Here is a 9720-nt window from a genome sequence, read left to right as displayed (position 1 = left end):
TCGTTCTGGAGGTCCTAACCTGAAACTGTTCTTAACCTGAAGCACCACTTTAGCTAATGGGGGCTCCTGCTGCTGCCATGCCGCTGGAACATGATTTCTGTTCTCATCCTGAAGCAAAGTTCTTAACCCAAGGTACTATTTCTGGGTTAGCGGAGTCTGTAACCTGAAGCATATGTAACCTGAAGTGTATGTAACCCGAGGTACCACTGTACAGTAAATAGAGCCTTAATAGGCTTACTGATCCCACAGAATATAAAATGCAGAGCAAACGAGGCTCCAACTAGGGCTGAAAATGCTTAAAACAAGCTTTTAAGTAACACTGGCTTTTTCAGGTTTAGAATTAAAAAAAAAATCAAAACAAATTATGCAAGTTCAGTGTATGCACAGGCTGATATTGTCAATTCAACAAAGGAAAGTCTAAGCAGGAACTATGTTAATCAGGTGATTACTTGGCAATGACATTATGGGTACTATCCAATAGGTGCTTCATGCATGTACAAATACATATGCAGTTGTCATGCTTGCTGGAGCAGGAATAATGGATTCCCAGCAGCTTTAGTGAGCCGAGTTCCAGGAGGCGGTGATTTCACAACAATGGCAGTGCTTACTGAGAAAAGGCCTGTGTCTGGACTAACATGGAGTCACCAAGGGCAAAGAAGCAAAGGGCTTCTGTATTTTTAAGATGCCCTTCTCAGGCAGGGGTAAGAAAAAACATGCCAGCTGAAATCTCCTCTTCAAGAAATATTAGTACCAGAGAACCCAATGTGAAGAGGCAACTAATGTCAAATGTGATGATTTCATTACTCTCCCTGTTTTCGCTTTTAAGAATATGAAAGCTGTTATCCCCTAACATTTCCCCTAGGCTAAAAATATCCAGTTTCTCTGCCCTTACTGCATCTAATGTACTTTGGAGACCCATCAATATCATCTTAGCTCTCCACTGCATCCTTCCTACATCCCATTATTGGCAAACCTACTAAAATGTGGTGCTCAGAACCAGACACATTATCAGTATCCAAGAATGCTCCGAGAGGCAGGAACTTTCACCTCATTCAGGTTCTCCAAAATGCTTTTCCCTTAAGAAAGTTAAGGAGATCAGTTTCCTGCTTGGGGGTCTACAAGTTATGTAACAAATTGAAATAGCATTCGCTTCACATGTTCCCAGGTTGAATTCATTCTGACTTAGAAATGGATGCTTCTCTACATCAAAGTGGCCCATATATGAAGTTGAACCTTACACCTATACCACCACCTGCTAGTCTTCCTCGTATGAATTCATCTGGGTCTCTACAATTTCCACAGTATTTTCCAGCCTTGCTCCTAAGCATTTTAGCAGCAATATCTCCGTGAATTTCTCAAAAGCCTCTCTGCAATGAAGTGGGTCATTTTTCTTTCTTTCTTTCTTCTTCTAATACTTGATATACTCTGCAGCTGCAGTCAAAAGTAATAAAGGGTTATTTCCCTTTCTGCTAAATATTGAAAAAGTAGACATTAAGGATTGGCCTTCACTGTGCAATGATCCCCTCCTCCTCCTAATAATACACCAGTTATTGGAGCTCCGTTTCCTAAACTCTTCCTGTGACTCACCAGCCTGCACTCATAACTTAGTTCTGCACTGGTCCTTCATCCATCCCCACTGACCAGTCCAAATTGCTAGTGGTGGAGACTACAAGGTCAACAGAGCAGTCTGCATGATGGCAGCTGTGTGGAAAACATCCTCTCTGCCCCTGCACTACATAAACAACAGCATGTGCTTTCCCATTTCATTTGCTTTCTTCACCTCCAGAGCATGAGGAGGTGGGCTGGGCTGGGCCAGGGGCTGGAGAGACCCAGTTTCAAATCCCCACTCAGTGGCGAAGGAAGGCTCTTCGGCACCCAGGGCAGGGTGTCGAGGGGCGGGGCATGTGCAGCGCCGATATGGACGGCATGCACGCGCCCTCGGCCACCCTACAGTGAGTGTAGCCCTCAGCTGGCCATTTTGTCACACCCCCCCAGGGTGACACCCGAGCCAGACCGCCCCCGCCCCCTTCCTATGCCCTTGTAGCATTGAACCTTCCTGTCTCTCAACCTCCCCTACCTCACAGGGCTGTTGTGACAGCAAGTTAGGGAGAGAGGAGAACCATGTGCACCTCTCTGAGTTTGCTGGAGGAAAGGCAGGATATAAATGTAATCAAGAAATAAGATCTCTGGGATAAAATAGGCAGGTAGTCCTGATTTACGTCTTTATGGACTATGGGGTTTTGATTTAAGATTTCAACCCTAAAGTGATGGACTACAGAAAAGCAGCATTTGGAGAGGGAAATGGCTCAGTGGCAGAAAACAGAAGGTCCTGGGTTCAAATCCCACCCAATGAAGTACTTTAGACTGAACATATGCTCTCCTCCATAGACGGTAGTGTAAACGAATTAACTCATCAACCCTGCCATATAATAATAATAATAATTTATTATTTGTACCCCGCCCATCTGGCTGGGTTTCCCCAGCCACTCTGGGCGGCTTCCATAGAAACCAAAAGACACTAAAATATCACAGATTAAAAACTTCCCTGAACAGGGCTGCCTTAAGATGTCTTCTGAATGCCAGGTAGTTATTTATCGCTTTGACATCTGATGGGAGGGCGTTCCACAGGGCAGGCGCCACTATCGAGAAGGCCCTCTGCCTGGTACCCTGTAGCTTTGCTTCTCGCAATGAGGGAACCGCCAGAAGGCCCTCAGCGCTGGACCTCAGTGTCCGGGCAGAACGATGGGGGTGGAGACGCTCCTTCAGGTATACTGGGCTGAGGCCGTTTAGGGCTTTAAAGGTCAACACCAGCACTTTGAATTGTGCTCGGAAACGTACTGGGAGCCAATGTAGGTCTTTCAAGACCGGTGTTATGTGGTCTCGGCGGCCGCCCCCAGTCACCAGTCTAGCTGCCGCATTCTGGATTAGTTGTAGTTTCCGAGTCACCTTCAAAGGTAGCCCCACGTAGAGTGCATTGCAGTATTCCAAGCGGGAGATAACCAGAGCATGCACCACTCTGGCGAGACAGTCCGCGGGCAGGTAGGGTCTCAGCCTGCGCACCAGGTGGAGTTGGTAGACAGCTGTCCTGGATACAGAATTGACCTGCACCTCCATGGATAGCTGTGAGTCCAAAATGACTCCCAGGCTGTGCACCTGCTCCTTCAGGAGCACAGTTACCCTTTTCAGGACCAGGGAGTCCTCCACACCAGCCCGCCCCCTGTCCCCCAAAAACAGTACTTCTGTCTTGTCAGGATTCAACCTCAATCCATTAGCCGCCATCCATCCCTTGAGAATCCCTTGCAGTTTATTGCAGTGCCTGGAGATAGACAGTCAGGTTGTGTATCCACAGGAGTGACCAGAGGAAGAATGATCGCTGGAAGGAGCGCAGAGGGAAGAAATGCCATGGTGCATCTGCAGCAGCACCACCAGATGCCTTCATCTGCCCCACCTGCAATACAGCATGTCTCTTTTGTATTGGTCTCTACAGCCGCTGTAACTCTTGAGCATGTCAGGAACAAGCCAGCAGTAAATCACACTGTGCAAGTTGGAGTTAACTCTTTCTTGGCAAAAACATGATTGATACAGGAGTGTCAGGCCTAATGAACACAGCAATTCATCTTCGGTAGGTCTTGCTCCTGTGAAGCAGTTGCTGAGACTGAAAGTCCCCACCCTCCTCTCCAAGGTTTTGCCCAAGCAATCAGAGACTGCATCTGGGCACAACCAACCTCCTCCCTTTTCATCTCTCTTCTGGTTCTGGGAGACCATTCCTCTGCAAACAACCAGTGTATTATGCAACGGTTTGACTTTACCCCCAAAGGTGCACTCTTCGATTGTCTTCCGAGACAAGACGGATGCCAACAACTCACTTCAAAATGTGGTGTCTGTGGATCTTTTGCTTCGTTCTGCTGGGAAGGGCCCCGGACTTCTGCCACAAGGTCCAGTCCCAGTGGCCCCACTGTCCCTGTCATCTCCAGTGAAAGGATCTCAGGTGGTAGAGGTGGGAAAGACATGATGGAGACATGACTGTACAAGACTCGATGGACCCAATGCCAGTGGGGTGATGGACTCAGATGAAGGCAGTGTCACAGATTCATATTCCTGTGGGTGTCAAGAGACGTTCAGGGAAAACAGGAAAGCGAACTCATCCATTCAAAGAGGTCAACTTTGATATACATTGCAAAAACTAAAAATCCAGCTGAAGCAGAGGGGGGAAAACCCTAAAAAGTGACAGGCGGGGGTAAATAACACAAGGCGTTTCACACAGGGGATCTCAATCAATTTATACCAAAGACTGAGCAAATAAATTAGCAGTTCCTTGTCTGATAAAGTAAATATGCCCCAAGAACACTGCTGATTGTAGCAAAATCATCTGGATGGGCTGGTAATCCAATGCAGATGTGAAATTGTGCGAGAGGAACCCCAGCCTTTCCAAAAACTCCCCCGGTATTCTCATGACAATGATTAGCTGGAGTATTGTTGTTGGCCTGGACCAGACAGCAGACAGCCCAGCTCAGCTTCAGATTGGAAAAGCAAAATACAGGCCTGTTTCATTAAAAGAAGATTTATTGGTGTTAGCGGGTTTTTCTTACAGAGCTCGTTTTCGTGAGATGTGCTGTGTACAGTGCTGGTTCCTGCGTGCACAGTGGGAAGCAAAAATAAGAGGCAGAAGCTGAAGACACCAAGGAAGGATCGCACTATAATGTTGCCCAGGCCCTGCAGAGCAGTGGAAAGCTTCTAGCACCACCCTCCGTGCCGTGGAGCACGTGGTACAGTCACCCATCAAAATGTCTCGTGCCACCTTTGAGACTAACAGGTCGATTTCCCCATATGGTTTCATGGATGACAGCCACGAAAAGCACCATATCATTTTATGTCAGAATGTCCCTTTTTGGTTTTGCTACAGCAGCCTAACATGGCTGCCCTTCAGGAATTTGCCACCATCAAACTGTGTGTCCCACTTCAGCCTCCTCTAGCCAACCACTTTGTTCGGCACTCATCCTGATTTGCTTATGCAAAGCTTATACAGTGCTTAAATTACACCTGGTCTTTCTTGAGCCTTTCTTCTAATTGGTTTATGTGGTGGTTTTAGGACAATGAGCATTCAACCTGATATGCTGACAAGTAATTTAGGGGTCTTCCTGTAAATCGCTTGTCTGCCCCGAACTGCGAAAAGTCAGGTGTTGTTCTCATTTTTTAAGTGGATTTGTTGCACTAGGGCAACAGGGAACTTTAATCCACTCTAAACATGAAAATGTAAAGTTCTGCTCTGTGCATGAATCTCTCCCACAGAATACTAACAATCTGGAGGCGTTCTTCACTCTAACTTCTCAACGAGAACACAAAAAGAAACCGGGGGGGTGGGGGTGGGAGTGGGGAATCCACCCCAGTACGTGTAATACTACCTTCCTCCTACTCCTGTATCTGGAAAATTTCTCTGCCCCTCTTTGGCAGCTGTACAGACCTTGCATCCTAAACATGTCCATTGTTAACCATTTACTAAACCCTGAAGCAGAGCAATCACACACAGTACTGCACATCAAAACAGATTCCAGATATCTCTGGGTGCTACAGTAAATTCTGGACATGCTTCATACCTTACAAAGATTAGATTTATTCTCCGGGGGGGCGGTGCTCTTTGGAGGGAGGGGGGAGTTGCCTAGGGCTGACATATTTCAAACTGAAAATCCAGAGAAAAAAGTTGTTGAGGTTCTTTTTTGTTTTGCAAAATCGCTCCCGGGCGTACGGCAACCCTTGCCCAACCTAGCATTTTCCTGGATTTTAACAATTGGATGCATATTGTAACTAAGTCAGGGCACTCCAGGTGCTTTTAATTGCTACTTTGGCAGCATCTTTAAAATATCCCTCCATGGGGCAAGAAACAAAGGTGCCTTGTTTGTTCACCGCAACATCTGTAGGTTGTGGGATTATCCCAGCTCCTGTTAGTCATGCTAGTTTATTGGCAAAAAGTCTCTCCTAGAATAAATGAAAGGTGTTGAGTAATGACAGGTGGGATGTTTTGAAACCCTGTGCATTTTTTCCATCACACCCCGGATTCCGTCTTTTTATCCCTCTTTGAAGTGGTTTGTCTGCAACTCAGTTACAGAACAGAACAAACACAGTTCTTACAGGATTTACAGTGAAAACGTTTAGGAGATAGCTACACCGTTAAAGGCACCGGGAGCATATGCTTGAACGTTTCTAACAACCATCCAGTAGGTGGTGCTATTGCAAAACCTTTACTCCACCGGAATAATTCCCCACATTTAAAAGGAACCAACCGAGACAGAATGGAATAGAATGTAAGCTCCAACTTTTGCTCATCAAGGGTTATCTGAGAGAGAGACACTATCCTTGTTTGCACATAACGCTAAGCCACATTTTAGTGGCTTAGGGGTGCATGTGTATTGAAGGTTTGCTGATGCTTGTGCACATAGCATTAAGCGACAAGTTTAGTGTTCTGTGCAATCTCAGCCGCTGGAGGTGGCAGCTCTCCATGTTTTTGTAAAATCCCGAGTCTTTTTTGCATGACCAGTGGGATACTGGATCAATGGAAGGGGGAGGGGATGAGATTGCATTGGCAGGCTCCACCTCCGACAACCACATGCCAATTGGATACATAGCATGGCGCCTAAACATATGCAGCCTAAATAATCAATGAATGTGGCAGGGGCTGAGATCCTGCTCCTACCCAGAAAGGTATACAGTGAGGGACCTGCAGAACGCCACAGACACTGCCAATGTGTTTATTAAACAGGGTTACACACAGCTCACTGGCAGGGCTCTAAACATAGGCTTGCAGCGGGGTTTCTCCTAGTTCAGAGAAGGAGGGTAAGGGAGGAGTCTGGCCTGTATTTGAGGGCACAATACAGTGGTACCTTGGGTTACATACGCTTCAGGTTACATACGCTTCAGGTTACAAACTCCACTAACCTAGAAATAGTGCTTCAGGTTAAGAACCTTGCTTCAGGATAAGAACAGAAATCGGACTCCAGCGGCGCGGCAGCAGCAGAAGGCCTCATTAGCTAAAGTGGTGCTTTAGGTTAAGAACAGTTTCAGGTTAAGAACGGACCTCCGGAACGAATTAAGTACTTAACCCGAGGTACCACTGTACGCAGTTAATACAACCCCTGAATTGACATCCTGTTTGGTCACGTGAACAGGATTCTTGCTCTTCCTCAGCTCTGAAGCTCATAGGGCACTGGCAAGTTTCTGTCCCTCACTCTTATCTACCTCACAGGGGTTTTGCAAGTCTAAAATGTTATCATAAACTCATAGAATCAGGGGTCATCTAGTTCAACCCCCTGCAATGCAGGAATCTCAGCTAAAGCAGCCAACCTCTGCTTAAAAACCTCCAAGGAAGGAGAGTATACCACCTTCTGAGGGAATCTATTCCCTTGTCAAACAGCTCTTACTGTCATAAAGTTTTTCCGCATGTTTAGTCAGAATCTCCTTTCTTATCATTCCACCCATGACACCCTAGGCTCCCTGGAAAACAGGCAGGGTATAATAAATAATCCATGAATCTTTTAAGTCCCTTTATCTCTTTTTTCTACCATTCATCACCATGCCTGACCAATCGGACATAGCATGTCATTCTAAAAATGCTCAGTCTCAGCAAAAGACACACACAGAGAGAATTGCTTGTGTTGTCTCTTCCACTGAATGGCGCATCAACTATAATATTTTAATTGGCATTTCGGAACTTGCAAAGGCCCTTTAAAAGTACAGTTGGTGTTTACTTGCTTGCCTTATCTATGCTCGTCTTGCATATTTTGTAAAGCTAAATGTTAATATACCATTATATATAGTCCATCTTCTCTAAACAGTTATAAAGCTGAGCTATGCTATTTATGTTCTCCTTAATCGTAGTTTAGAGGAAGTTCATATAAACATGACTCCCTGACCTAGAGTGAAGAGGAAGACAAATATCTAAGTGAATAATCATGAGGTTACACCCAGTGTTAGTTCTATGCAGAATAAATCCTCTGAACAAAACCTAAATTAGCCATACCCATTAATTCCAATGGGTCTGCTCTAAATAGTACCAGCTACCATGTTAGCACACAAAATAGGGCACAATTCAAGCTGTAACTTGAGCTCAGAATCACCTAACATCATATGATGCCAGGTGATTGACAGATGGGTGCCAGTGGGTGGTCCAATTCCCCATCCCATGTCGTGTTTGAATGGGTGAGACAAGAACAAGTATCTTCACTGAATAGCTCGCGGCCTTTCCGGATAACAGGAAAATTATTCTTTGTTATCAATAGCTCTATCTATGCTGGCCTCAGTCCAAGCCTAGTCAATCTGATATGCTACTCCCATGAACAGTATGGGTGGGTGTCTGCTTTGCTGCAAGGAAAGCACGAATGAAATTGGAATGAAAAGGGGGAAGAAATTAGTTTCTGTACTGAAGAGGGGGAAGCACACAGTGGCCAAAAGATGCCCGGCAGCTCTCTTGTAATGCTGTAAGTGGCTTTGTGGTGGTGCTGGTAAAAATCTTGGAAGCGATGGTTGCAGTGATCCTAATTTACAGAGGACAGGTCCAGCAGGAAAGCAATAGGAATGGGCCAAGCGTTTATGAGATTTCAGGAAAGGTAAAGGGAACCCTGACCATTAGGTCCAGTTGCGGACGACTCTGGGGTTGTGGCGCTCATCTCGCTTTATTGGCCGAGGGAGCCTGTGTACAGCTTCCAGTCATGTGGCCAGCATGACTAAGCCGCTTCTGGCGAACCAGAGCAGCACACAGAAACGCCATTTACCTTCCCGCTGGAGCGGTACCTATTCATCTACTTGCACTTTGATGTGCTTTCGAACTGCTAGGTTGGCAGGAGCAGGGACGAGGCAACGGGAGCTCACGCCGTCTCAGGGATTCAAACCACCGACCTTCTGATTGCCAAGTCCTAGGCTCTGTGGTTTAACCCACAGCGCCACCCGCATCCCTTTTACGAGATTTCAGAGAACTCTATAAAAAGAAGAAGCCTGGCTTGAAAACTAGCGCTGTTGCATTGCTACTTATGATACAGGGCTGCATGTCCTCTGCTGCATCAAGGTCATAGAATCACAGAATTGTAGAGCTGGAAGGGAATCAAAGGATCATCTAGTCCTGCAATGCAGGAATCCGTGACAGATGGCCACTCAACATCTGTTTAAAAACCTCCAATGAAGGAGAGCCTGCCACTTTCCAAGGGAGCCTGTTGCACTGACTACCACCTCCCACCATCAGATAAACCATAAACGCATACAAAAAAGAAAGAAAAAGAAAACCATATTGGAATGCTGAAACTTGCTTGTGAGTAAGGATGGGTGACTCTGTTTCTCATTTTTGACAATCTGAAGTTCTGTTCTCCACATTTCTACATCAGTTTGCAATATTTTTTAAAGTCTTTGTAAAAATTCATCAACAATTCAGCACGGATTTATCCTAATGTACAAATCTTTGTATGCATTTTGGCTTGATATAATGTTACGTTCACGAACATATGCATTTTGTTGCTTGCTGTACCCTAGTACAGTGGTGCCTCGCAAGACGAAATTAATTCGTTCCGCAAGTCTCTTCGTCTTGCGAGTTTTTCGTCTTGCGATGCACGGTTTTCCATAGGAATGCATTGAAAATCAATTAATGCGTTCCTATGGAAAAAGCCTTCCCCCGACCTCTTCTGGCGGGCGGCATTTTAAAATCGCCCGGGACAGCGGAGGACTTCTCCGCTGTCCGGGGCG

Source organism: Podarcis melisellensis, assembly GCF_964234715.1.
Source record: "Podarcis melisellensis genome assembly, chromosome: 12".
In the NCBI taxonomy this organism is placed as follows: Eukaryota; Metazoa; Chordata; class Lepidosauria; order Squamata; family Lacertidae; genus Podarcis; species Podarcis melisellensis.
The sequence above is the reverse complement of the archived record's forward strand: the minus strand, read 5'-3'. Positions refer to the sequence as shown.